At 43.7% G+C, this 27840-nt stretch overlaps 1 protein-coding gene and 1 long non-coding RNA gene across 2 annotated transcripts in view; one reads left to right on the top strand and one right to left on the bottom strand.

Moving 5' to 3' along the window:
- eys (eyes shut homolog) overlaps window positions 1-27840 on the top strand; it is a 580966-nt gene that overhangs the window by 518731 nt on the left and 34395 nt on the right. The gene's annotated exons all lie outside the window — the stretch shown is intronic.
- Window positions 6647-9292, bottom strand: LOC306931165. The gene is made up of 4 exons (XR_013790983.1): window positions 9108-9292; window positions 8538-9073; window positions 6743-7039; window positions 6647-6708 (listed from the first exon to the last, which is right to left on the bottom strand). It is a non-coding gene; the product is annotated as an uncharacterized lncRNA (long non-coding RNA).

Here is a 27840-nt window from a genome sequence, read left to right as displayed (position 1 = left end):
CTTTCCGGTGATAAAATGGCCACCAACGTAATCAAAAAAGTCAACCATAGAACAAGATTCCTCTACAGGATCTCCTCACTGGTCAACAAAAACACCTTGAAGACCTTAACAGGAGCCCTTGTACAGGGTTTCTTTGACTATGCATGCACCTCCTGGTACCACAGCACCTCAAAGGCCCTTAAAACCAGGCTCCAGACTTCCCAAAACAAACTGGTCAGGCTCCTACTTGATCTAGCCCCCCGAACCCACCTCACCCCTGCCCACTTCGACAGGCTGGAATGGCTTAGGGTCGACGACAGAGTACAGCATCTTGCAATGGGTCTGGTCCACAAGATTCGATACACCACCAAGATACCCATGTACCTGTCTAGATACTTCCTTAATGTTAACGAAGTCCACACCCACAACACCAGAGGGAGTGCAACGAACCATGTACAACCCAGATTCGGCACAAACAAGGGACTAAATTCTTTTCGCTCCTATGCCACCAAAATGTGGAACGCCCTACCAACTGTCATTAAGACATGCGAATCCCTTGACTTCTTCAAAACCGCTCTCAAAGGGCACCTACGGATGGCTGCAATTCGAAACTGGCCCCCGTAAAATCTGAATCCCCCCCCCCGCCCCCCCTTTTTTCCCCTCACTGTTTATATCTCTTTTCCCTTTTTACCTCCTTTATGATGAATTCCTGTTATGTCTATAGAAGTGTCTATTTGTACGTCTCTAAATGTTTTGATGATTTGAACATGGTGGACCCTATTGGAAACAAGTGTAATGCTTAATTGGGTCGTCCACTCACAGTTAACAGCCTTTGTATTGAGTTTGTGCTTGAAATGTACTGTAATTCTGCAAACTGTTAATAAATTCTTCAATCAATCAATCAATCAAACAATATGACTACAAGAAACACGCGGGAAAAAACTCGCGGGCGTGGCCTCACACCGGAAGGAAGTGACGCCCCCCTCAAATACGGCGCAGACGCGTTGGGGCGAGTTTGGTCAGTGTTTGTTGGATAGTGCCACGTCACACACCGTGTCCGTCGTCGTCTGCAGGGAGGAGGTAAATAATGACATGTTATTGAATGCTTAACGCTGTTTTTGTTCAAACATGTTATCACTTATGAAGTTATGAATGTTTATATATGTTACTACTACTCTTTAAAGCCGTATTCTAGTAGTCTAGTGGGTACTGTCCCCGTTTTGTAAACACCAGGGCCCGGGTTCAAGGCCCCGTCGAGGACTGAAAGTTTTTGCATCTAGTCGAGGTCCATTCCATTCCGATTTTAGGTGTTGTGTTTTGTATGACATTTTGGCCAGGAGTTTTATATCTATTTAAGCTTTTGCCTGATAGCACACATGCTAACAGTGGTGGTGACCATAACGTTAGCAGCATTTGTGTTTATGTTACCATAGCAACGTACAGTGTGCGCAGACCACAAGTAACGTGAGTTGTTTACCACATCAACACTTGATGTAACATTATAAACTCATGTAACCTTGTGTGTCTAGATTGCCCGTTTTTTATTTGACCAAGGCAGACCATGCTAACGGCGTTAGCGCGTTAGCATCACACAGCTTACAGGCTCAGTGTTGCATGAATAGAACACTTAGCCTATAATAATCAAATCTAGAAGCTTGTAGATTGGCTATTTTCACATAGCAGATTTTGTCTTGTTTTTTTTGTTCCACCCTGACTGTAATAGTTCACCCAACACTGTGAGCTTGTAGATCGGTAGCCCGTCTCCGGACCCCCCGGGTTGAGCTCCTTTGGACCTACCACGTAGGGTCCGGTCTCACCGGCGTCAAGCGACATGGGATGCCATCTGATTTCCCCTGACTTAGCCCTGTGCTGCGGTGTGGGTGTCACGCTGACATATTCCAAACGAAGCATATGAACGCTATAGGAGACAACGAACCATCTGACCCCCCCCCGCGAACGGCTCAGAAGCCGTTAAGTATTTTTAATGTTTGTACGACCGTTTTGCCAGCTCTGAAATTCTCTCTTCGGTCCCTCCTTGTTGACATCTCGGTTGGCTAGCTGCGCCTACGAGGCGCGTAGGGAGGCGCTGCTAGCCAACCGAGATGCCGAGAGGCGGTACAATGGGATGTCAACAAGAGAGAATTTCAGAGCTGCCAAAACGGTCGTACAAACATTAAAAATACTTAACGGCTTCTGAGCCGTTCGCGGGGGGGGTCAGATGGTTCGTTGTCTCCTATAGCGTTCATATGCTTCGTTTGGAATATGTCAGCGTGACACCCACACCGCAGCACAGGGCTAAGTCAGGGGAAATCAGATGGCATCCCATGTCGCTTGAATCCGGTGAGAAGGAACCCTACATAAAGTCATCAAAATGTCAGAAACTTTAACGTAGGGTTCCGAAAGGAGCTAGTAGATCGGTTATTTTCACATAGCTCTGATGTATATATAATTTGTATATGTATGTTGGGGACCACTTGGAACTGACTTAAGGACCCCTGGGGGTCCCCTGACCCCAATCAATATTTTCAATGACTCATAGCCATTAATGACAGGTGCATGGGAAATTCACCTAGATAATGGCAAACTAGGCAACAACATTTTATAATGGGTAAAAATGAGTTTGATGCTGTATATAGGCCAAATGCTACAACAGTTAGAAATCAAATGAGTGATTGATTTTAGACAATATGCATTGCAGATATGTTTACTGTACCTGATTTATTTATGTATTGCTCCTATGCTCTGTAGAAGATAGGGCAGATCAATTTGGTTCCATTTGTAATTTTGTATACTCTTAGTTAGGATTTTATAGTATTGCGGTTCATTATTTAATTGCAACACAGGTTACTCCTCCTATTTTAATATTTTCTGTATTGACATGAAGTACGGATGATGTCAGAAAACAAGCAGTGGCAGTTGGTACATTCTACATAGCTAGAATCAGGGTCACATCCCTGCGCTGCTGTCTGTCTAAATTCATTGTCACACTGTCCATTAAACAAATGAACAATTTCACTGAAGCTGTTGAAAACTGTGTCCAAAGAGGCTGTGTGGCAGGTGTCAGAATACACAACAAATTACCTCTAGATGGTCTTCCACCATGTCTTCACCTCCTCCTAGGACACTCTAGGACTAGACTAGAGGGTGATGTTTAAATGTCCAAATGTCAGGAAATTGCAGTGGCTCAAACCCTGTCCATATAATGTTTACTTGTATTAATAATAACCTAACATGGTTCATATATTTTATATAGTAATTAGAATTGATTTGCCTCCTGTGTGAATAGGATGGGATAGGGTATGTGTTAGCCCCTCTCGGAACCCTCGTAAAAGGTTTCTGACATTTGGATGTTTACCTTTTACGGAGGGTCCCTTCTCAGTTGTCGCCCGCAACATGGCGATTCTGGGATACACACAGACTTGGCCTCGCATATGTTCTTGCTGCGCTATTTGAGTGGTGGTTATATGTCTCTAAAGAAGCATATAAGAGCTATAGGAGACAACGGAGACAACCGAACCCCCCGCGAACGGTGCAGAAGCCGTTAAGTATTTTTAATCTGTGTCAGACCGTTTTGGCAGCTCTGAAATTCTCTCTGAAATGTCCCGCCTCCCTGGCTAGCTGCACGTCCTAGTTACTGCCTCTGATTGGCCGACCGCATACATGCAGGATGTTTTTCAGAGCTGCCAAAACGGTCTGACACAGATTAAAAATACTTAACGGCTTCTGCACCGTTCGCGGGGGGTTCGGTTGTCTCCGTTGTCTCCTATAGCTCTTATATGCTTCTTTAGAGACATATAACCACCACTCAAATAGCGCAGCAAGAACATATGCGAGGCCAAGTCCGTGTGTATCCCAGAATCGCCATGTTGCGGGCGACAACTGAGAAGGGACCCTCCGTAAAAGGTAAACATCCAAATGTCAGAAACCTTTTACGAGGGTTCCGAGAGGGGCTAGGGTATGTGTATGCTACTGTATTTTAGTGTAAGTCATAATGGTGGTAGGCTACTTTAATTTGATTAAGTGATATTTGAAATATTTGTTATGACTCAATAACAATTGTCACATTTAATAATGCTACAGAATGGCCTACACAATACAGAATTGTATGCTTTAAACTTGGGTTTTACAAAATGGGACTTAAAAAAACTGAAGAAATGATCAAACATGTGCTGGAAGGGCTTGTCAGTTCCTTAAAGCAGGAACCAAGGTGTTTATGCAAAGACAGCAGATATATAACTATATGTGAGCATGCTGATGAATGATGACGTTCAGTAAACGCATACTTGACTCCCTGCAGAGAAAAATAATTTGGTTGACTGTAGCAGTTACGTGAAATCACTCTGAATCCAATGCTAAACGTTTGCCATTCACTGCTGTCATAAGTCTACTCAATACAGTTTTGTTTAAAGCGGGGCTTGAACCGGGGACACTGAACGTTTGCTGTAAAGTCTACTCATACAGTTTGCTTAAAGCGGGGCTTGAACTGGTGACACTGGGATCCGTACTTCCCCTTCCTAGAAACGCTAGTTTTAACATTTCAGTGCTTTTTGAAAATATTCGGATACATTATCGCTTGCAGCAGGATTGTACATGAAGCTGAGTTAGAATTGCATCCATTCCCTTCCATTTTCTCAAGTTTTCTCTCCTTTTCTCTTCTTTCTTCTCTTTTCTTTCTCCCCCCTTCTTCCCCCTCCATTTTTCTTCTTCCCCCCCTCTTACAGTCTAGTGTTCCCCAGCTTTAGCTCGTAGTATTTAAGTAGTAACTTTATAAATGATACCACCACTACATTTGGTGGGTCTAAATGGCCTCAAATGGTGGTGAATAAATAATCCACTAGAGGTGAAAAGAGTATTGTTTGGTTGGTAAAAGGACAAACATGCTGTGAAATTGGCGGGAAGCAACAAACATTCTTTGAAATTGGCGGGAAACGATCCCGGGCACTCATGTTAACAAAGCACATTCAATAACCACTCCACTAGTAATAATTTATGTATCATCATAATTGTACAAACAAAGCATGAAAAGTAGCATTCTTCTACATTCTCTAATTGTGTAGTTTTTTGTAAATTAAGCAGATGCTTAACAACAATTAAACTATTGAGAGTGAAGATCTACTATTGGGGTCCATTTGGTTACCTAAATGAAATTGCTCTGTATTGTGACAGTAATCATTGCTATAGAGTGTGTGTTCAGTAACAGTGTTAAATAGCTCTATAGTGTGACAGTAATCATTGCTATATATTGTGTGTTCAGTAACAGTGTTAATTGTTAAATAGCTCTATAGTGTGACAGTAATCATTGCTATAGTGTTTGTTCAGTAACAGAGGTCTCCCGGTCTCTCCAGATTTTTGTTAAACAGAAAAAGCATTTTCTGAAACTGCAATTTTATCCAATCAGGAACGCAGTCAGGATACAGATTAAACAAGTGGAATTGTAATGTAACAGACACAATTAGAACTGGAACATTAAGCTCATAAATAGCTACTTTCTCCTGTTATTGAACACACACTATAGCAATGATTACTGCCACAATATAGAACTATTTAACACTGTTACTGAACACACTATAGCAATCATTACTGCACAATATAGAACTATTTCACACTGTTACTGAACACATACTATAGCAATTATTACTGTCACAATAACTTTGTAATGCTACTGATGTTTGTGTGCAACATTTGAACTGACAGGCCTTTTTTATGTCAATCAATCAAGTCACCTTAATTCAAGTGATAGATTATATACAGGGGCATGCCATGTGGTCTACCTGCACAGCCTTTGTGATCTGCTGGTAGATCACGATGGCCAAATGTAAAATGTACATTGCAACGAATGGACCTGTACAACAAAACAAAAACTAAGGCACTGGTGTGGTACTTCTGGCTTACCGGAATGGGGTTCAACTCCCTGCAGTGCTCTGCTCAATTTGTTGTATGGTTCAATTTTTTTTCCTGTTCATTGTGTTGCCTTTTCATAGATAGCCCCCATGTTCTTTAATGTGTTTGCACTCCCAACAGTTGGGTTACCAACTATTTATTTATTATTTCTGTTCACTAGGACTAGAACCAATTGATGGAACCTTACAGGTCTGTAACTCTGAGAGTATGTATGGTGGCCGACGGGCACGTACAGGACGTTTACACGGCTGCCATCTTGCCAGCAAGGTGCTACCTAGGTGCAACAGGGTGCAGAAGGGATGGTTTTCTGTGCCATGCATGTGTTCAGCATCCCCACAAGCCAGGTCTTTGCGTTAGGTCCCAGGTGCTGTATCATTTCTGCCAGTATGTCATCAATCCCTGCTGCTTTTCCGGGTTTCAACTTTCCCATTGCGGTTTCGAGTTCTTCTAGGTCGAAGGGTTTGGTTTGAGGGCTGGCTGATTGTGGTTCGTCTGATACCACTGTGCGATGGTATTCTCCTGTGGGTTGGCGGCGGTGTTGGTTACGACTGTTGACCACCAGTTGTGATGCAACAGAGTTTGCTGTGCCCGTTGTGAATTATGGGTGGTGTGGTCTTTGCCAAGACGGTGGATTGTGGCCCATGCCTTCCTGCTGTTATTTGTCATGTTGGTGTTCTCTATATCTTTTCGTCCTGGGCATGACGTTAAACTGTTCCGTTCGAGAGGACCGGCGACCCTCGAATGTAAACAGCCACAAAAGGTATGTGAGGTGTTCTCTATCATTTAATTCCAGACTTTCCTTCGTTCATCCCCAACTTCACTGTCTATCTCCTGTGTTCTCCATTCATCTTGAGTGATACACAGTCGTCTGATGTGCAGGGGGGAGGTGCCAGCTAGCGCATAAAGGCACGGGACAGGTGTTGTGTTGTGGCTTTTGTGTTCTCCAGGTGTTTTTTGAAGGAGAGTGTCCTGTCCAGTGTAACTCCAAGATACATGGGGTGGGTATGGTTGGAGAGTTTGTGACCATCCCAAGTGACGCTCAGTTCTTTTTTCGCGTCTTGGTTCCTCAAGTGGAAGCTGCATAGTTGGGTTTGTGTGTGTCTTTCTTTTTCTGTCTTTCTTTCTTAGGACGGAGATCAAGGTAGACGCCGTTGGAAGGCTCAACACAAGCCGATGCCCCTAGAGATCCATCCCAAAGCTTCCCTCAGGGAGCCCAGCAAGCCAGCTAGCCACCAAGCCCGCCCAGTCAGCCAACGCAGCCAGCCAGCCCCGCCAGTCAGCCAGTGTAGGAAGTCAGGCTGCCAAGCCAGCGCACATCAGCCCTTGCAACCAGCCATTGCAGCCAGCCTTGCTCAGTCAGCTCAGCCAGGCCTCTCTCGCGGCCTGGCTCTCTGTCTGCCTGGCCCGGTCTGCCCCGCTTTGCCTTGCAGCAACAGAACCAGCCGGCCCTGCTTGCCTCGGTCTGCCACAAACTGTCTGTCCTGGCCTGCCTGTCTGAAACTGGCTCGCCTGACTGCGTGCTTGCCTGCCTGCGTTCTCTGGGCTCGCATTCTGAGCTGGCTGGCTTGCCAGGCCGGCTGGTTCTGTTGCTGCAAGGCAAGGCGGGGCAGACTGGGCCAGGCAGACAGAGAACTAGGCCGCGAGAGAGGCCTGGCTGAGCTGACTGAGCAAGGCTGGCTGCAATGGCTGGTTGCAAGGGCTGATGTGCGCTGGCCGCCTGACTTTCTACACTGGCTGACTGGCGGGGCTGGCTGGCTGCGTTGGCCAACTGGGCGGGCTTGAGAGAAGCTTTGGGATTGATCTGCCTGCCTGCCTGCCTGCCTACCTGCCTGCAACTTGAATGAGGTGTGTAAACATTTATTTCACGGGTATGGGTGTTGACCTTGGCTTTTGTGTTCTCCAGGTGTTTTTTGAAGGAGAGTGTCCTGTCCAGTGTAACTTCAAGTTACATGGTGTGTGTATGGTTGGAGAGTTTGTGACCATCCCAAGTGACGCTCAGTTCATTTTTCGCGTCTCGGTTCCTCAGGTGGAAGCTGCATAGTTGGGTTTTTGATGGGTTGGGTTTCAGGTGGTTGTATTGTAGTAGCTTGACATTTCTTGGAGGGCACTTTCAAGGACAGACTCAATCTTCTGGAAGTCTGCTTGTTGGGTGGTAATGCAGAGGTCGCCGGCGTAGATGAAACGCTGGCATTCTGTGGGTAGTGGCTGGTCGTTTGTGTAGATATTGAAAAGGAGGGGGCGAGCACGCTACCTTGTGGGAGGCCGTTCTTTTGGGCTTTCCATTTACTCCTCTGGTCATTTAACTGGACATAGAAGCGCCTGTTGTTGAGGAGGCTTTTCCTGACCATTGTGCTGTGTTGGACAGTGTCATAGGCAGCAGAGAGATCTCTGAATGCTGCTCCAGTTATTTGTTTTCCCTCAAACCCATCCTCAATGTGTTGGGTGAGGTTGAGCTCTGTCCAGCACAGGAGCGGCCGGGACGGAAACCAGCTTGGTCTTTAGTCAGCTTGGTGTCTGAGTGGCATGAGGCGTTGGAGTAACAGCCTCTCATAGAGCTTGTAGGTGATGCAGAGGAGGGAAATGGGTCGGTAGCTCTTTGGGGATGATGGGTCTTTGCCAGGTTTGTGGCTTGTAACCACTTTGGCCTTTCTCCAGACAGAAGGGATGGTTTTCTGTGCCATGCATGTGTTCAGCATCCCCACAAGCCAGGTCTTTGCGTTAAGTCCCAGGTGCTGTATCATTTCTGCCAGTATGTCATCAATCCCTGCTGCTTTTCCGGGTTTCAACTTTCCCATTGCGGTTTCGAGTTCTTCTAGGTCGAAGGGTTTGGTTTGAGGGCTAGCTGATTGTGGTTCGTCTGATACCACTGTGCGATGGTATTCTCCTGTGGGTTGGCGGCGGTGTTGGTTACGACTGTTGGCCACCAGTTGTGATGCAACAGAGTTTGCTGTGACCGTTGTGAATTATGGGTGGTGTGGTCTTTGCCAAGACGGTGGATTGTGGCCCATGCCTTCCTGCTGTTATTTGTCATGTTGGTGTTCTCTATATCTTTTCGTCCTGGGCATGACGTTAAACTGTTCCGTTCGAGAGGACCGGCGACCCTCGAATGTAAACAGCCACAAAAGGTGTGTGAGGTGTTCTCTATCATTTCATTCCAGACTTTCCTTCGTTCATCCCCAACTTCACTGTCTATCTCCTGTGTTCTCCATTCATCTTGAGCGATACACAGTCGTCTGATGTGCAGGGGGGAGGTGCCAGCTAGCGCATAAAGGCACGGGACAGGTGTTGTGTTGTGGCTTTTGTGTTCTCCAGGTGTTTTTTGAAGGAGAGTGTCCTGTCCAGTGTAACTCCAAGATACATGGGGTGGGTATGGTTGGAGAGTTTGTGACCATCCCAAGTGACACTCAGTTCTTTTTTCGCGTCTCGGTTCCTCATGTGGAAGCTGCATAGTTGGGTTTGTGTGTGTCTTTCTTTTTCTGTCTTTCTTTCTTAGGACGGAGATCAAGGTAGACGCCATTGGAAGGCTCAACACAAGCCGAGGCCCCTAGAGATCCATCCCAAAGCTTCCCTCAGGGAGCCCAGCTAGCCAGCAAGCCCGCCCAGTCAGCCAACGCAGCCAGCCAGCCCCGCCAGTCAGCCAGTGTAGAAAGCCAGGCTGCCAAGCCAGCGCACATCAGCCCTTGCAACCAGCCATTGCAGCCAGCCTTGCTCAGTCAGCTCAGCCAGGCCTCTCTCGCGGCCTGGCTCTCTGTCTGCCTGGCCCGGTCTGCCCCGCCTTGCCTTGCAGCAACAGAACCAGCCTGGGTGGCCAGGCCAGCTGGTTCTGTTACTCTGGCTGACTGGCGGGGCTGGCTGGCTGCGTTGGCTGACTGGGTGGGCTTGCTGGCTAGCTGGGCTCCCTGAGGGAAGCTTTGGGATGATCTGCCTGCCTGCCTGCAACTTGAATGAGGTGTGTAAACATTTATTTCACGGGTATGGGTGTTGACCTTGGCTTTTGTGTTCTCCAGGTGTTTTTTGAAGGAGAGTCCTGTCCAGTGTAACTCCAAGTTACATGGTGTGTGTATGGTTGGAGAGTTTGTGACCATCCCAAGTGACGCTCAGTTCATTTTTCGCGTCTCGGTTCCTCAGGTGGAAGCTGCATAGTTGGGTTTTTGATGGGTTGGGTTTCAGGTGGTTGTATTGTAGTAGCTTGACATTTCTTGGAGGGCACTTTCAAGGACAGACTCAATCTTCTGGAAGTCTGCTTGTTGAGTGGTAATGCAGAGGTCGCCGGCATAGATGAATCGCTGGCATTCTGTGGGTAGTGGCTGGTCGTTTGTGTAGATATTGAAAAGGAGGGGGGCGAGCACGCTACCTTGTGGGAGGCCGTTCTTTTGGGCTTTCCATTTACTCCTCTGGTCATTTAACTGGACATAGAAGCGCCTGTTGTTGAGGAGGCTTTTCCTGACCATTGTGCTGTGTTGGACAGTGTCATAGGCAGCAGAGAGATCTCTGAATGCTGCTCCAGTTATTTGTTTTCCCTCAAACCCATCCTCAATGTGTTGGGTGAGGGTGAGCTCTGTCCAGCACAGGAGCGGCCGGGACGGAAACCAGCTTGGTCTTTAGTCAGCTTGGTGTCTATGAGTGGCATGAGGCGTTGGAGTAGCAGCCTCTCATAGAGCTTGTAGGTGATGCAGAGGAGGGAAATGGGTCGGTAACTCTTTGGGGATGATGGGTCTTTGCCAGGTTTGGGGATTGTAACCACGTTGGCCTTTCTCCAGACAGAATGGATGGTTTTCTGTGCCATGCATGTGTTCAGCATCCCCACGAGCCAGGTCTTTGCGTTAGGTCCCAGGTGCTCTATCATTTCTGCCAGTATGTCATCAATCCAACACTGTTATTTGTTAATCATCGAATGAAATGTGGGAGGTCGGCAAGAGAAAGTTTTAAAAAATCATAGCAAACTTGAAAAAGTGCCACTCGAGGCACAGGTCGATCTCCACCAGGGCAGGTCAAGTTATGGCCTCCTGGTGGCGTTATTATAGGCCAATGTGAAAAGGGTGCCATTTCTTCTTACGCCTTGGATGGCAATTGGATGATTTGAGGCATTTTGTTCCAAAAATGTGTTTTGCAAAAATCCACCTATTGGTGGTGCTATAAAAGGCTGTGAAAAGGGTGGGATATATTCCTCAGCCTATTAGGAATGTCTGTGATAGATTTTACGTATATTGCACGCTGCGTTCATGATTTGAGGCTTTTTGTTCAAAAAAATCCTGCAAACTTTGAAAGCCAATGTTAGCCAATTAGGATGGAATAAGAAATATGGGACAGATCCGTCTTGAACACATGAATATAGAGATAGTGTGTAACGATTTGCGGGATTTTTGGACACAATCTGGAGGAGTAATATAAAAAAATTGTTTTTCAAAAGTCCTGGTGGTGCTGTACAGGCCGTTCTGGAAAATTTGGGGCAGAGGTTCATCGTTGGCATCCAGGGAGTGTGTGCAAAATTTGGCATCGACCGGGTTAATGGTGCTGGAGATTAGCTGGTAACAAACTGACGGACACACTCACACACACTCAGAGTGCAAAACATACTCTCTCCCCATGCCTTTGACCTGGTGCTATACCGTTATTAATTATTGCCTACAATGTAAATTGTGAAATTACTTTACCGTTGAAATGCAAAATTTACATTTCAACGAATGGACCTGTACAACAAAACAAAAACTAAGGCACTGGTTGTGGTACTTCTGGTTTACCAGAATGGGGTTCAACTCCCTGCAGTGCTCTGCTCAATTTGTTGTATTTACATAGATAGCCCCCAGGTTCTTTTGTGTTTTTGCACTCCCTACAGTTAGGTTACCAAGTCTATTTATTTATTATTTCTGTTCACTAGAACTAGAACCAATTGATGATATGCACACGGCTGCCATCTTGCCAGCAAGGTGCTACCTAGTCAACGAGCACTTCCGAACTCCAACACTTAGAAAAAACATCATCGGCAAGGAGTTTCTTGTCAGAGAGTAGCTCATAACATGTCTACAGTGGATTTTTATTAAACAAATACATTGCAGATAGAGGATATTATTCAAGCTTTCTGTACAGCTGCAATGTTGGTGAGTTTGACGTTATTTAATACAATTCTATGGGACTGTTCTGTTTGGATGAATAGGCTGTCCACGGTAAGTTGCACCATTTTCTCCTGATTTCGGAGGATTCGAAAAAAGGTGAAAAACCCGGAAAAGCGAAAGTCCATGACCGCATACTATCGTGTGCCATTTTCCCCCGATTTTGGAGGATTTGAGAAAAAGGTGAAAATCATTTCATTCATACTGGTCAAGGACATTTATACCGGTGAAGGTCATTACTAGTCTTATGAAGGTCATTTATACTGGTCAAGGTCATTTACGAGTCTTATGAAGGTCATTTATAGGCTACTGGTCAAGGTAATTTATACTGGTCAAGGTCATTGAGCGGCGCACTATAGTGCGCAATTCTTCATCATTGTTGAAAAAAGGTTAAAATCACGGAAAAACAAAAGGCTATAATCCATGGTCTCGGAGGGCATATGTATGTCGTTTTTCACGATTTCGGACCGCATAGCATACTGGTCATGGTCATTTACACTGGTGAAGGTCATTTATACTGGTCAAGGTCATTTATACTGGTCAAGGTCATTTACTAGTCTTATGATCTCATGGTGAAAGCGAAAGGCTATAGTCCATAGTCTCGGAGGGCATACAATAGTATGTTGTTTTTCACGATTTCGGAGGATTTGAAAAAAAAGACATGGTCTCGGAGGGCAGGTTTTACGATTTCGGAGGATTTGAAAAAAAGGTGAAAATCGTGGAAAAGCGAAAGGCTATAGTACATGGTGTCGGAGGGCATACTATAGTATGCCGTTCGAGACCATGGGCTATAGCCCATCGCCATGGTCATAAATGATGAAAAACGAGGATTTGAAAAAAAGACGAAAATCACCACGAGACCATGGGCTATAGCCCATCGTCTCGGAGTCATTTTCGTCTTTTTTTCAAATCCTCAAAAATGATGGAAAACGGCATGCTATAGTATGCCGTTCGAGACCATGGGCTATAGCCCATCGCCATGGTCATAAATAATGAAAAACGAGGATTTGAAAAAAAGACAAATGACTCCGAGACGATGGGCTATAGCCCATGGTCTCGGAGTGATTTTCGTCTTTTTTTCAAATCCTCAAAAATGATGGAAAACGGCATGCTATATTATGCCGTTCGAGACCATGGGCTACAGCCCATCGCCATGGTCATAAATGATGAAAAACAAGTTTTTGAAAAAAAGACGAAAATGACTCCGAGACGATGGGCTATAGCCCATGGTCTCGGAGTGATTTTCGTCTTTTTTTTAAATCCTCAAAAATGATGGAAAACGGCATGCTATAGTATGCCGTTCGAGACCATGGGCTATAGCCCATCGCCATGGTCATAAATTATGAAAAACAAGGATTTGAAAATGACTCCGAGACGATGGGCTATAGCCCATGGTCTCGGAGTGATTTTCGTCTTTTTTTCAAATCCTCAAAAATGATGGAAAACGGCATACTATAGTATGCCGTTCGAGACCATGGGCTATAGCCCATCGCCATGGTCATAAATGATGAAAAACGAGGATTTGAAAAAAAGACGAAAATGACTCCGAGACGATGGGCTATAGCCCATGGTCTCGGAGTGATTTTCGTCTTTTTTTCAAATCCTCAAAAATGATGCAAAACGGCATGCTATAGTATGCCGTTCGAGACCATGGGCTATAGCCCATCGCCATGGTCATGAATGATGAAAAACAAGGATTTGAAAAAAAGACGAAAATGACTCCGAGACGATGGGCTATAGCCCATGGCCTCGGGGTGATTTTCGTCTTTTTTTCAAATCCTCAAAAATGATGGAAAACGGCATGCTATAGTATGCCGTTCGAGACCATGGGCTATAGCCCATCGCCATGGTCATAAATGATGAAAAACAAGGATTTTAAAAAAAGACGAAAATGACTCCGAGACGATGGGCTATAGCCCATGGTCCCGGAGGGATATTCGTCTTTTTTTCAAATCCTCAAAAATGATGCAAAACAGTATGCCGTTCGAGACCATGGGCTATAGCCCATCGCCATGGGCATAAATGATGAAAAACAAGGATTTGAAAATGACTCCGAGACGATGGGCTATAGCCCATGGTCTCGGAGTCATTTTCGTCTTTTTTTCAAATCCTCAAAAATTATGGAAAACGGCATGCTATAGTATGCCGTTCGAGACCATGGGCTATAGCCCACGCCATGGTCATAAATTATGAAAAACGAGGATTTGAAAAAAAGACGAAAATGACTCCGTGACGATGGGCTAGCCCATGGTCTCGGAGTGATTTTCGTCTTTTTTTCAAATCCTTGTTTTTCATAATTTATGACCATAGCATGCCATGGTCATGAATGATGAAAAACAAGGATTTGAAAAAAAGACGAAAATGACTCCGAGACGATGGGCTATAGCCCATGGCCTCGGGGTGATTTTCGTCTTTTTTTCAAATCCTCAAAAATGATGCAAAACGGCATGCTATAGTATGCTGTTCGAGACCATGGGCTATAGCCCATCGCCATGGTCATAAATGATGAAAAACGAGGATTTGAAAAAAAGACGAAAATGACTCCGAGACGATGGGCTATAGCCCATGGTCTCGGAGTGATTTTCGTTTTTTTTTTCAAATCCTCAAAAAGGATGAAAAACGGCATGCTATAGTATGCCGTTCGAGACCATGGGCTATAGCCCATCGCCATGGTCATAAATGATGAAAAACAAGGATTTTAAAAAAAGACGAAAATTACTCCGAGACGATGGGCTATAGCCCATGGTCTCGGAGTGATTTTCGTCTTTTTTTCAAATCCTCAAAAATGATGCAAAACGGCATGCTATAGTATGCTGTTCGAGACCATGGGCTGTAGCCCATCGCCATGGTCATAAATGATGAAAAACGTGGATTTGAAAAAAAGACGAAAATGACTCCGAGACGATGGGCTATAGCCCATGGTCTCGGAGTGATTTTCGTTTTTTTTTCAAATCCTCAAAAAGGATGAAAAACGGCATGCTATAGTATGCCGTTCGAGACCATGGGCTATAGCCTATCGCCATGGTCATAAATTATGAAAAACAAGGATTTGAAAATGACTCCGAGACAATGGGCTATAGCCCATGGTCTCGGAGTGATTTTCGTCTTTTTTTTAAATCCTCAAAAATGATGCAAAACGGCATGCTATAGTATGCCGTTCGAGACCATGGGCTATAGCCCATCGCCATGGTCATGAATGATGAAAAACAAGGATTTGAAAAAAAGACGAAAATGACTCCGAGACGATGGGCTATATCCCATGGTCTCGGCGTGATTTCCGTCTTTTTTTCAAATCCTCAAAAATGATGGAAAACGGCATGCTATAGTATGCCGTTCGAGACCATGGGCTAAAGCCCATCGCCATGGTCATAAATGATGAAAAACAAGGATTTGAAAAAAAGACGAAAATTACTCCGAGACCATGGGCTATAGCCCATCGTCTCGGAGTCATTTTCGTCTTTTTTTCAAATCCTCAAAAATGATGCAAAACGGCATGCTATAATATGCCGTTCGAGACCATGGGCTATAGCCCATCGCCATGGTCATGAATGATGAAAAACAAGGATTTGAAAAAAAGACGAAAATGACTCCGAGACGATGGGCTATAGCCCATGGTCTCGGTGTGATTTCCGTCTTTTTTTCAAATCCTCAAAAATGATGGAAAACGGCATGCTATAGTATGCCGTTCGAGACCATGGGCTATATATAGCCCATCGCCATGGTCATAAATGATGAAAAACAAGGATTTGAAAAAAAGACGAAAATGACTCCGAGACGATGGGCTATAGCCCATGGTCTCGGAGTGATTTTCGTCTTTTTTTCAAATCCTCAAAAATGATGCAAAACGGCATGCTATAGTATGCCGTTCGAGACCATGGGCTATATATAGCCCATCGCCATGGTCATAAATGATGAAAAACAAGGATTTGAAAAAATGACGAAAATGACTCCGAGACGATGGGCTATAGCCCATGGTCTCGGAGTGATTTTCGTCTCTTTTTCAAATCCTCAAAAATGATGCAAAACGGCATGCTATAGTATGCCGTTCGAGACCATGGGCTGCAGCCCATCGCCATGGTCATAAATTATGAAAAACGAGGATTTGAAAAAAAGACAAATGACTCCGAGACGATGGGCTATAGCCCATGGTCTCGGAGTGATTTTCGGTTTTTTTCAAATCCTCAAAAAGGATGGAAAACGGTATGCTATAGTATGCCGTTCGAGACCATGGGCTATAGCCCATCGCCATGGTCATAAATGATGAAAAACAAGGATTTGAAAAAAAGACGAAAATTACTCCGAGACGATGGGCTATAGCCCATGGTCTCGGAGTGATTTTCGTCTTTTTTTCAAATCCTCAAAAATGATGCAAAACGGCATGCTATAGTATGCCGTTCGAGACCATGGGCTATATAGCCCATCGCCATGGTCATAAATGATGAAAAACAAGGATTTGAAAAAATGACGAAAATGACTCCGAGACCATGGGCTATATAGCCCATGGTCTCGGAGTGATTTTCGTCTTTTTTTCAAATCCTCAAAAATGATGCAAAACGGCATGCTATAGTATGCCGTTCGAGACCATGGGCTATATATAGCCCATCGCCATGGTCATAAATGATGAAAAACAAGGATTTTAAAAAAAGACGAAAATTACTCCGAGACGATGGGCTATAGCCCATGGTCTCGGAGTGATTTTCGTCTTTTTTTCAAATCCTCAAAAATGATGCAAAACGGCATGCTATAGTATGCTGTTCGAGACCATGGGCTGTAGCCCATCGCCATGGTCATAAATGATGAAAAACGTGGATTTGAAAAAAAGACGAAAATGACTCCGAGACGATGGGCTATAGCCCATGGTCTCGGAGTGATTTTCGTTTTTTTTTCAAATCCTCAAAAAGGATGAAAAACGGCATGCTATAGTATGCCGTTCGAGACCATGGGCTATAGCCTATCGCCATGGTCATAAATTATGAAAAACAAGGATTTGAAAATGACTCCGAGACAATGGGCTATAGCCCATGGTCTCGGAGTGATTTTCGTCTTTTTTTTAAATCCTCAAAAATGATGCAAAACGGCATGCTATAGTATGCCGTTCGAGACCATGGGCTATAGCCCATCGCCATGGTCATGAATGATGAAAAACAAGGATTTGAAAAAAAGACGAAAATGACTCCGAGACGATGGGCTATATCCCATGGTCTCGGCGTGATTTCCGTCTTTTTTTCAAATCCTCAAAAATGATGGAAAACGGCATGCTATAGTATGCCGTTCGAGACCATGGGCTAAAGCCCATCGCCATGGTCATAAATGATGAAAAACAAGGATTTGAAAAAAAGACGAAAATTACTCCGAGACCATGGGCTATAGCCCATCGTCTCGGAGTCATTTTCGTCTTTTTTTCAAATCCTCAAAAATGATGCAAAACGGCATGCTATAATATGCCGTTCGAGACCATGGGCTATAGCCCATCGCCATGGTCATGAATGATGAAAAACAAGGATTTGAAAAAAAGACGAAAATGACTCCGAGACGATGGGCTATAGCCCATGGTCTCGGTGTGATTTCCGTCTTTTTTTCAAATCCTCAAAAATGATGGAAAACGGCATGCTATAGTATGCCGTTCGAGACCATGGGCTATAGCCCATCGCCATGGTCATAAATGATGAAAAACAAGGATTTGAAAAAAAGACGAAAATGACTCCGAGACGATGGGCTATAGCCCATGGTCTCGGAGTGATTTTCGTCTTTTTTTCAAATCCTCAAAAATGATGCAAAACGGCATGCTATAGTATGCCGTTCGAGACCATGGGCTATATATAGCCCATCGCCATGGTCATAAATGATGAAAAACAAGGATTTGAAAAAATGACGAAAATGACTCCGAGACGATGGGCTATAGCCCATGGTCTCGGAGTGATTTTCGTCTCTTTTTCAAATCCTCAAAAATGATGCAAAACGGCATGCTATAGTATGCCGTTCGAGACCATGGGCTGCAGCCCATCGCCATGGTCATAAATTATGAAAAACGAGGATTTGAAAAAAAGACAAATGACTCCGAGACGATGGGCTATAGCCCATGGTCTCGGAGTGATTTTCGTTTTTTTTCAAATCCTCAAAAAGGATGGAAAACGGTATGCTATAGTATGCCGTTCGAGACCATGGGCTATAGCCCATCGCCATGGTCATAAATGATGAAAAACAAGGATTTGAAAAAAAGACGAAAATTACTCCGAGACGATGGGCTATAGCCCATGGTCTCGGAGTGATTTTCGTCTTTTTTTCAAATCCTCAAAAATGATGCAAAACGGCATGCTATAGTATGCCGTTCGAGACCATGGGCTATATAGCCCATCGCCATGGTCATAAATGATGAAAAACAAGGATTTGAAAAAATGACGAAAATGACTCCGAGACCATGGGCTATAGCCCATGGTCTCGGAGTGATTTTCGTCTTTTTTTCAAATCCTCAAAAATGATGCAAAACGGCATGCTATAGTATGCCGTTCGAGACCATGGGCTGTAGCCCATCGCCATGGTCATAAATTATGAAAAACGAGGATTTGAAAAAAAGACAAAAATGACTCCGAGACGATGGGCTATAGCCCATGGTCTCGGAGTGATTTTCGTCTTTTTTTCAAATCCTCAAAAATGATGCAAAACGGCATGCTATAGTATGCCGTTCGAGACCATGGGCTATAGCCCATCGCCATGGTCATAAATGATGAAAAACAAGGATTTGAAAAAAAGACGAAAATGACTCCGAGACCATGGGCTATAGCCCATCGTCTCGGAGTCATTTTCGTCTTTTTTTCAAATCCTCAAAAATGATGCAAAACGGCATGCTATAGTATGCCGTTCGAGACCATGGGCTATAGCCCATCGCCATGGTCATAAAAAACAAGGATTTGAAAAAAAGACGAAAATGACTCCGAGACGATGGGCTATAGCCCATGGTCTCGGAGTGATTTTCGTATTTTTTTCAAATCCTCAAAAATGATGCAAAACGGCATGCTATAGTATGCCGTTCGAGACCATGGGCTATAGCCTATCGCCATGGTCATAAATTATGAAAAACAAGGATTTGAAAATGACTCCGAGACAATGGGCTATAGCCCATGGTCTCGGAGTGATTTTCGTCTTTTTTTCAAATCCTCAAAAATGATGCAAAACGGCATGCTATAGTATGCCGTTCGAGACCATGGGCTATAGCCCATCGCCATGGTCATAAATGATGAAAAACAAGGATTTGAAAAAAAGACGAAAATTACTCCGAGACGATGGGCTATAGCCCATGGTCTCGGAGTGATTTTCGTCTTTTTTTCAAATCCTCAAAAATGATGCAAAACGGCATGCTATAGTATGCCGTTCGAGACCATGGGCTATAGCCCATCGCCATGGTCATAAATGATGAAAAACAAGGATTTGAAAAAATGACGAAAATGACTCCGAGACGATGGGCTATAGCCCATGGTCTCGGAGTGATTTTCGTCTTTTTTTCAAATCCTCAAAAATGATGCAAAACGGCATGCATTAGTATGCCGTTCGAGACCATGGGCTGTAGCCCATCGCCATGGTCATAAATTATGAAAAACGAGGATTTGAAAAAAAGACAAAAATGACTCCGAGACGATGGGCTATAGCCCATGGTCTCGGAGTGATTTTCGTTTTTTTTTCAAATCCTCAAAAAGGATGGAAAACGGCATGCTATAGTATGCCGTTCGAGACCATGGGCTATAGCCTATCGCCATGGTCATAAATTATGAAAAACAAGGATTTGAAAATGACTCCGAGACAATGGGCTATAGCCCATGGTCTCGGAGTGATTTTCGTCTTTTTTTCAAATCCTCAAAAATGATGCAAAACGGCATGCTATATGCCGTTCGAGACCATGGGCTATAGCCCATCGCCATGGTCATAAATGATGAAAAACAAGGATTTGAAAAAAAGACGAAAATGACTCCGAGACGATGGGCTATAGCCCATGGTCCCGGAGTGATATTCGTCTTTTTTTCAAATCCTCAAAAATAATGCAAAACGGTATGCCGTTCGAGACCATGGGCTATAGCCCATCGCCATGGGCATAAATTATGAAAAACAAGGATTTGAAAATGACTCCGAGACGATGGGCTATAGCCCATGGTCTCGGAGTCATTTTCGTCTTTTTTTCAAATCCTCAAAAATTATGGAAAACGGCATGCTATAGTATGCCGTTCGAGACCATGGGCTATAGCCCACGCCATGGTCATAAATGATGAAAAACGAGGATTTGAAAAAAAGACGAAAATGACTCCGAGACGATGGGCTATAGCCCATGGTCTCGGAGTGATTTTCGTCTTTTTTTCAAATCCTCAAAAATGATGCAAAACGGCATGCTATAGTATGCTGTTCGAGACCATGGGCTATAGCCCATCGCCATGGTCATAAATGATGAAAAACGAGGATTTGAAAAAAAGACGAAAATGACTCCGAGACGATGGGCTATAGCCCATGGTCTCGGAGTGATTTTCGTTTTTTTTTCAAATCCTCAAAAAGGATGAAAAACGGCATGCTATAGTATGCCGTTCGAGACCATGGGCTATAGCCCATCGCCATGGTCATAAATGATGAAAAACAAGGATTTTTAAAAAAGACGAAAATTACTCCGAGACGATGGGCTATAGCCCATGGTCTCGGAGTGATTTTCGTCTTTTTTTCAAATCCTCAAAAATGATGGAAACCGGCATGCTATAGTATGCTGTTCGAGACCATGGGCTGTAGCCCATCGCCATGGTCATAAATGATGAAAAACGTGGATTTGAAAAAAAGACGAAAATGACTCCGAGACGATGGGCTATAGCCCATGGTCTCGGAGTGATTTTCGTTTTTTTTTCAAATCCTCAAAAAGGATGAAAAACGGCATGCTATAGTATGCCGTTCGAGACCATGGGATATAGCCTATCGCCATGGTCATAAATTATGAAAAACAAGGATTTGAAAATGACTCCGAGACAATGGGCTATAGCCCATGGTCTCGGAGTGATTTTCGTCTTTTTTTCAAATCCTCAAAAATGATGCAAAACGGCATGCTATAGTATGCCGTTCGAGACCATGGGCTATAGCCCATCGCCATGGTCATGAATGATGAAAAACAAGGATTTGAAAAAAAGACGAAAATGACTCCGAGACGATGGGCTATATCCCATGGTCTCGGCGTGATTTCCGTCTTTTTTTCAAATCCTCAAAAATGATGGAAAACGGCATGCTATAGTATGCCGTTCGAGACCATGGGCTAAAGCCCATCGCCATGGTCATAAATGATGAAAAACAAGGATTTGAAAAAAAGACGAAAATTACTCCGAGACCATGGGCTATATCCCATCGTCTCGGAGTCATTTTCGTCTTTTTTTCAAATCCTCAAAAATGATGCAAAACGGCATGCTATAATATGCCGTTCGAGACCATGGGCTATAGCCCATCGCCATGGTCATGAATGATGAAAAACAAGGATTTGAAAAAAAGACGAAAATGACTCCGAGACGATGGGCTATAGCCCATGGTCTCGGTGTGATTTCCGTCTTTTTTTCAAATCCTCAAAAATGATGGAAAACGGCATGCTATAGTATGCCGTTCGAGACCATGGGCTATAGCCCATCGCCATGGTCATAAATGATGAAAAACAAGGATTTGAAAAAAAGACGAAAATGACTCCGAGACGATGGGCTATAGCCCATGGTCTCGGAGTGATTTTCGTCTTTTTTTAAAATCCTCAAAAATGATGCAAAACGGCATGCTATAGTATGCCGTTCGAGACCATGGGCTATATATAGCCCATCGCCATGGTCATAAATGATGAAAAACAAGGATTTGAAAAAATGACGAAAATGACTCCGAGACGATGGGCTATAGCCCATGGTCTCGGAGTGATTTTCGTCTTTTTTTCAAATCCTCAAAAATGATGCAAAACGGCATGCTATAGTATGCCGTTCGAGACCATGGGCTGCAGCCCATCGCCATGGTCATAAATTATGAAAAACGAGGATTTGAAAAAAAGACAAATGACTCCGAGACGATGGGCTATAGCCCATGGTCTCGGAGTGATTTTCGTTTTTTTTCAAATCCTCAAAAAGGATGGAAAACGGTATGCTATAGTATGCCGTTCGAGACCATGGGCTATAGCCCATCGCCATGGTCATAAATGATGAAAAACAAGGATTTGAAAAAAAGACGAAAATTACTCCGAGACGATGGGCTATAGCCCATGGTCTCGGAGTGATTTTCGTCTTTTTTTCAAATCCTCAAAAATGATGCAAAACGGCATGCTATAGTATGCCGTTCGAGACCATGGGCTATATAGCCCATCGCCATGGTCATAAATGATGAAAAACAAGGATTTGAAAAAATGACGAAAATGACTCCGAGACGATGGGCTATAGCCCATGGTCCCGGAGTGATATTCGTCTTTTTTTCAAATCCTCAAAAATGATGCAAAACGGTATGCCGTTCGAGACCATGGGCTATAGCCCATCGCCATGGGCATAAATGATGAAAAACAAGGATTTGAAAATGACTCCGAGACGATGGGCTATAGCCCATGGTCTCGGAGTCATTTTCGTCTTTTTTTCAAATCCTCAAAAATTATGGAAAACGGCATGCTATAGTATGCCGTTCGAGACCATGGGCTATAGCCCACGCCATGGTCATAAATGATGAAAAACGAGGATTTGAAAAAAAGACGAAAATGACTCCGAGACGATGGGCTATAGCCCATGGTCTCGGAGTGATTTTCGTCTTTTTTTCAAATCCTCAAAATTTATGGAAAACGGCATGCTATAGTATGCCGTTCGAGACCATGGGCTATAGCCCATCGCCATGGTCATAAATGATGAAAAACGAGGATTTGAAAAAAAGACGAAAATGACTCCGAGACGATGGGCTATAGCCCATGGTCTCGGAGTGATTTTCGTCTTTTTTTTAAATCCTCAAAATTGATGGAAAACGGCATGCTATAGTATGCTGTTCGAGACCATGGGCTATAGCCCATCGCCATGGTCATAAATGATGAAAAACGAGGATTTGAAAAAAAGACAAAAATGACTCCGAGACGATGGGCTATAGCCCATGGTCTCGGAGTGATTTTCGTCTTTTTTTCAAATCCTCAAAAATGATGGAAAACGGCATGCTATAGTATGCTGTTCGAGACCATGGGCTGTAGCCCATCGCCATGGTCATAAATTATGAAAAACAAGGATTTGAAAAAAAGACGAAAATGACTCCGAGACGATGGGCTATAGCCCATGGTCTCGGAGTGATTTTCGTTTTTTTTTTCAAATCCTCAAAAAGGATGAAAAACGGCATGCTATAGTATGCCGTTCGAGACCATGGGCTATAGCCCATCGCCATGGTCATAAATGATGAAAAACAAGGATTTGAAAAAAAGACGAAAATGACTCCGAGACGATGGGCTATAGCCCATGGTCTCGGAGTGATTTTCGTCTTTTTTTCAAATCCTCAAAAATGATGCAAAACGGCATGCTATAGTATGCTGTTCGAGACCATGGGCTGTAGCCCATCGCCATGGTCATAAATGATGAAAAACGTGGATTTGAAAAAAAGACGAAAATGTCTCCGAGACAATGGGCTATAGCCCATGGTCTCGGAGTGATTTTCGTTTTTTTTTCAAATCCTCAAAAATGATGCAAAACGGCATGCTATAGTATTCCGTTCGAGACCATGGGCTATAGCCTATCGCCATGGTCATAAATTATGAAAAACAAGGATTTGAAAATGACTCCGAGACAATGGGCTATAGCCCATGGTCTCGGAGTGATTTTCGTCTTTTTTTCAAATCCTCAAAAATGATGCAAAACGGCATGCTATAGTATGCCGTTCGAGACCATGGGCTATAGCCCATCGCCATGGTCATAAATGATGAAAAACAAGGATTTTAAAAAATGACGAAAATTACTCCGAGATGATGGGCTGTAGCCCATCGTCTCGGAGTCATTTTCGTCTTTTTTTCAAATCCTCAAAAATGATGCAAAACGGCATGCTATAATATGCCGTTCGAGACCATGGGCTATAGCCCATCGCCATGGTCATGAATGATGAAAAACAAGGATTTGAAAAAAAGACGAAAATGACTCCGAGACGATGGGCTATAGCCCATGGTCTCGGTGTGATTTCCGTCTTTTTTTCAAATCCTCAAAAATTATGGAAAACGGCATGCTATAGTATGCCGTTCGAGACCATGGGCTATAGCCCATCGCCATGGTCATAAATGATGAAAAACAAGGATTTGAAAAAAATACGAAAATGACTCCGAGACGATGGGCTATAGCCCATGGTCTCGGAGTGATTTTCGTCTTTTTTTCAAATCCTCAAAAATGATGCAAAACGGCATGCTATAGTATGCCGTTCGAGACCATGGGCTATATATAGCCCATCGCCATGGTCATAAATGATGAAAAACAAGGATTTGAAAATGACTCCGAGACGATGGGCTATAGCCCATGGTCTCGGAGTCATTTTCGTCTTTTTTTCAAATCCTCAAAAATTATGGAAAACGGCATGCTATAGTATGCCGTTCGAGACCATGGGCTGTAGCCCATCGCCATGGTCATAAATTATGAAAAACGAGGATTTGAAAAAAAGACAAAAATGACTCCGAGACGATGGGCTATAGCCCATGGTCTCGGAGTGATTTTCGTCTTTTTTTCAAATCCTCAAAAATGATGCAAAACGGCATGCTATAGTATGCCGTTCGAGACCATGGGCTATAGCCCATCGCCATGGTCATAAATGATGAAAAACAAGGATTTGAAAAAAAGACGAAAATGACTCCGAGACCATGGGCTATAGCCCATCGTCTCGGAGTCATTTTCGTCTTTTTTTCAAATCCTCAAAAATGATGCAAAACGGCATGCTATAGTATGCCGTTCGAGACCATGGGCTATAGCCCATCGCCATGGTCATAAAAAACAAGGATTTGAAAAAAAGACGAAAATGACTCCGAGACGATGGGCTATAGCCCATGGTCTCGGAGTGATTTTCGTATTTTTTTCAAATCCTCAAAAATGATGCAAAACGGCATGCTATAGTATGCCGTTCGAGACCATGGGCTATAGCCTATCGCCATGGTCATAAATTATGAAAAACAAGGATTTGAAAATGACTCCGAGACAATGGGCTATAGCCCATGGTCTCGGAGTGATTTTCGTCTTTTTTTCAAATCCTCAAAAATGATGCAAAACGGCATGCTATAGTATGCCGTTCGAGACCATGGGCTATAGCCCATCGCCATGGTCATAAATGATGAAAAACAAGGATTTGAAAAAAAGACGAAAATTACTCCGAGACGATGGGCTATAGCCCATGGTCTCGGAGTGATTTTCGTCTTTTTTTCAAATCCTCAAAAATGATGCAAAACGGCATGCTATAGTATGCCGTTCGAGACCATGGGCTATAGCCCATCGCCATGGTCATAAATGATGAAAAACAAGGATTTGAAAAAATGACGAAAATGACTCCGAGACGATGGGCTATAGCCCATGGTCTCGGAGTGATTTTCGTCTTTTTTTCAAATCCTCAAAAATGATGCAAAACGGCATGCATTAGTATGCCGTTCGAGACCATGGGCTGTAGCCCATCGCCATGGTCATAAATTATGAAAAACGAGGATTTGAAAAAAAGACAAAAATGACTCCGAGACGATGGGCTATAGCCCATGGTCTCGGAGTGATTTTCGTTTTTTTTTCAAATCCTCAAAAAGGATGGAAAACGGCATGCTATAGTATGCCGTTCGAGACCATGGGCTATAGCCTATCGCCATGGTCATAAATTATGAAAAACAAGGATTTGAAAATGACTCCGAGACAATGGGCTATAGCCCATGGTCTCGGAGTGATTTTCGTCTTTTTTTCAAATCCTCAAAAATGATGCAAAACGGCATGCTATATGCCGTTCGAGACCATGGGCTATAGCCCATCGCCATGGTCATAAATGATGAAAAACAAGGATTTGAAAAAAAGACGAAAATGACTCCGAGACGATGGGCTATAGCCCATGGTCCCGGAGTGATATTCGTCTTTTTTTCAAATCCTCAAAAATAATGCAAAACGGTATGCCGTTCGAGACCATGGGCTATAGCCCATCGCCATGGGCATAAATTATGAAAAACAAGGATTTGAAAATGACTCCGAGACGATGGGCTATAGCCCATGGTCTCGGAGTCATTTTCGTCTTTTTTTCAAATCCTCAAAAATTATGGAAAACGGCATGCTATAGTATGCCGTTCGAGACCATGGGCTATAGCCCACGCCATGGTCATAAATGATGAAAAACGAGGATTTGAAAAAAAGACGAAAATGACTCCGAGACGATGGGCTATAGCCCATGGTCTCGGAGTGATTTTCGTCTTTTTTTCAAATCCTCAAAAATGATGCAAAACGGCATGCTATAGTATGCTGTTCGAGACCATGGGCTATAGCCCATCGCCATGGTCATAAATGATGAAAAACGAGGATTTGAAAAAAAGACGAAAATGACTCCGAGACGATGGGCTATAGCCCATGGTCTCGGAGTGATTTTCGTTTTTTTTTTCAAATCCTCAAAAAGGATGAAAAACGGCATGCTATAGTATGCCGTTCGAGACCATGGGCTATAGCCCATCGCCATGGTCATAAATGATGAAAAACAAGGATTTTTAAAAAAGACGAAAATTACTCCGAGACGATGGGCTATAGCCCATGGTCTCGGAGTGATTTTCGTCTTTTTTTCAAATCCTCAAAAATGATGGAAACCGGCATGCTATAGTATGCTGTTCGAGACCATGGGCTGTAGCCCATCGCCATGGTCATAAATGATGAAAAACGTGGATTTGAAAAAAAGACGAAAATGACTCCGAGACGATGGGCTATAGCCCATGGTCTCGGAGTGATTTTCGTTTTTTTTTCAAATCCTCAAAAAGGATGAAAAACGGCATGCTATAGTATGCCGTTCGAGACCATGGGATATAGCCTATCGCCATGGTCATAAATTATGAAAAACAAGGATTTGAAAATGACTCCGAGACAATGGGCTATAGCCCATGGTCTCGGAGTGATTTTCGTCTTTTTTTCAAATCCTCAAAAATGATGCAAAACGGCATGCTATAGTATGCCGTTCGAGACCATGGGCTATAGCCCATCGCCATGGTCATGAATGATGAAAAACAAGGATTTGAAAAAAAGACGAAAATGACTCCGAGACGATGGGCTATATCCCATGGTCTCGGCGTGATTTCCGTCTTTTTTTCAAATCCTCAAAAATGATGGAAAACGGCATGCTATAGTATGCCGTTCGAGACCATGGGCTAAAGCCCATCGCCATGGTCATAAATGATGAAAAACAAGGATTTGAAAAAAAGACGAAAATTACTCCGAGACCATGGGCTATATCCCATCGTCTCGGAGTCATTTTCGTCTTTTTTTCAAATCCTCAAAAATGATGCAAAACGGCATGCTATAATATGCCGTTCGAGACCATGGGCTATAGCCCATCGCCATGGTCATGAATGATGAAAAACAAGGATTTGAAAAAAAGACGAAAATGACTCCGAGACGATGGGCTATAGCCCATGGTCTCGGTGTGATTTCCGTCTTTTTTTCAAATCCTCAAAAATGATGGAAAACGGCATGCTATAGTATGCCGTTCGAGACCATGGGCTATAGCCCATCGCCATGGTCATAAATGATGAAAAACAAGGATTTGAAAAAAAGACGAAAATGACTCCGAGACGATGGGCTATAGCCCATGGTCTCGGAGTGATTTTCGTCTTTTTTTAAAATCCTCAAAAATGATGCAAAACGGCATGCTATAGTATGCCGTTCGA

The sequence above is a fragment of the Electrona antarctica genome (genome assembly GCF_951216825.1).
Source record: "Electrona antarctica genome assembly, chromosome: 10".
Classification (NCBI taxonomy): Eukaryota; Metazoa; Chordata; class Actinopteri; order Myctophiformes; family Myctophidae; genus Electrona; species Electrona antarctica.
Note: the sequence above shows the minus strand (reverse complement) of the source record. Positions and strands in the feature narration are given on the sequence as shown.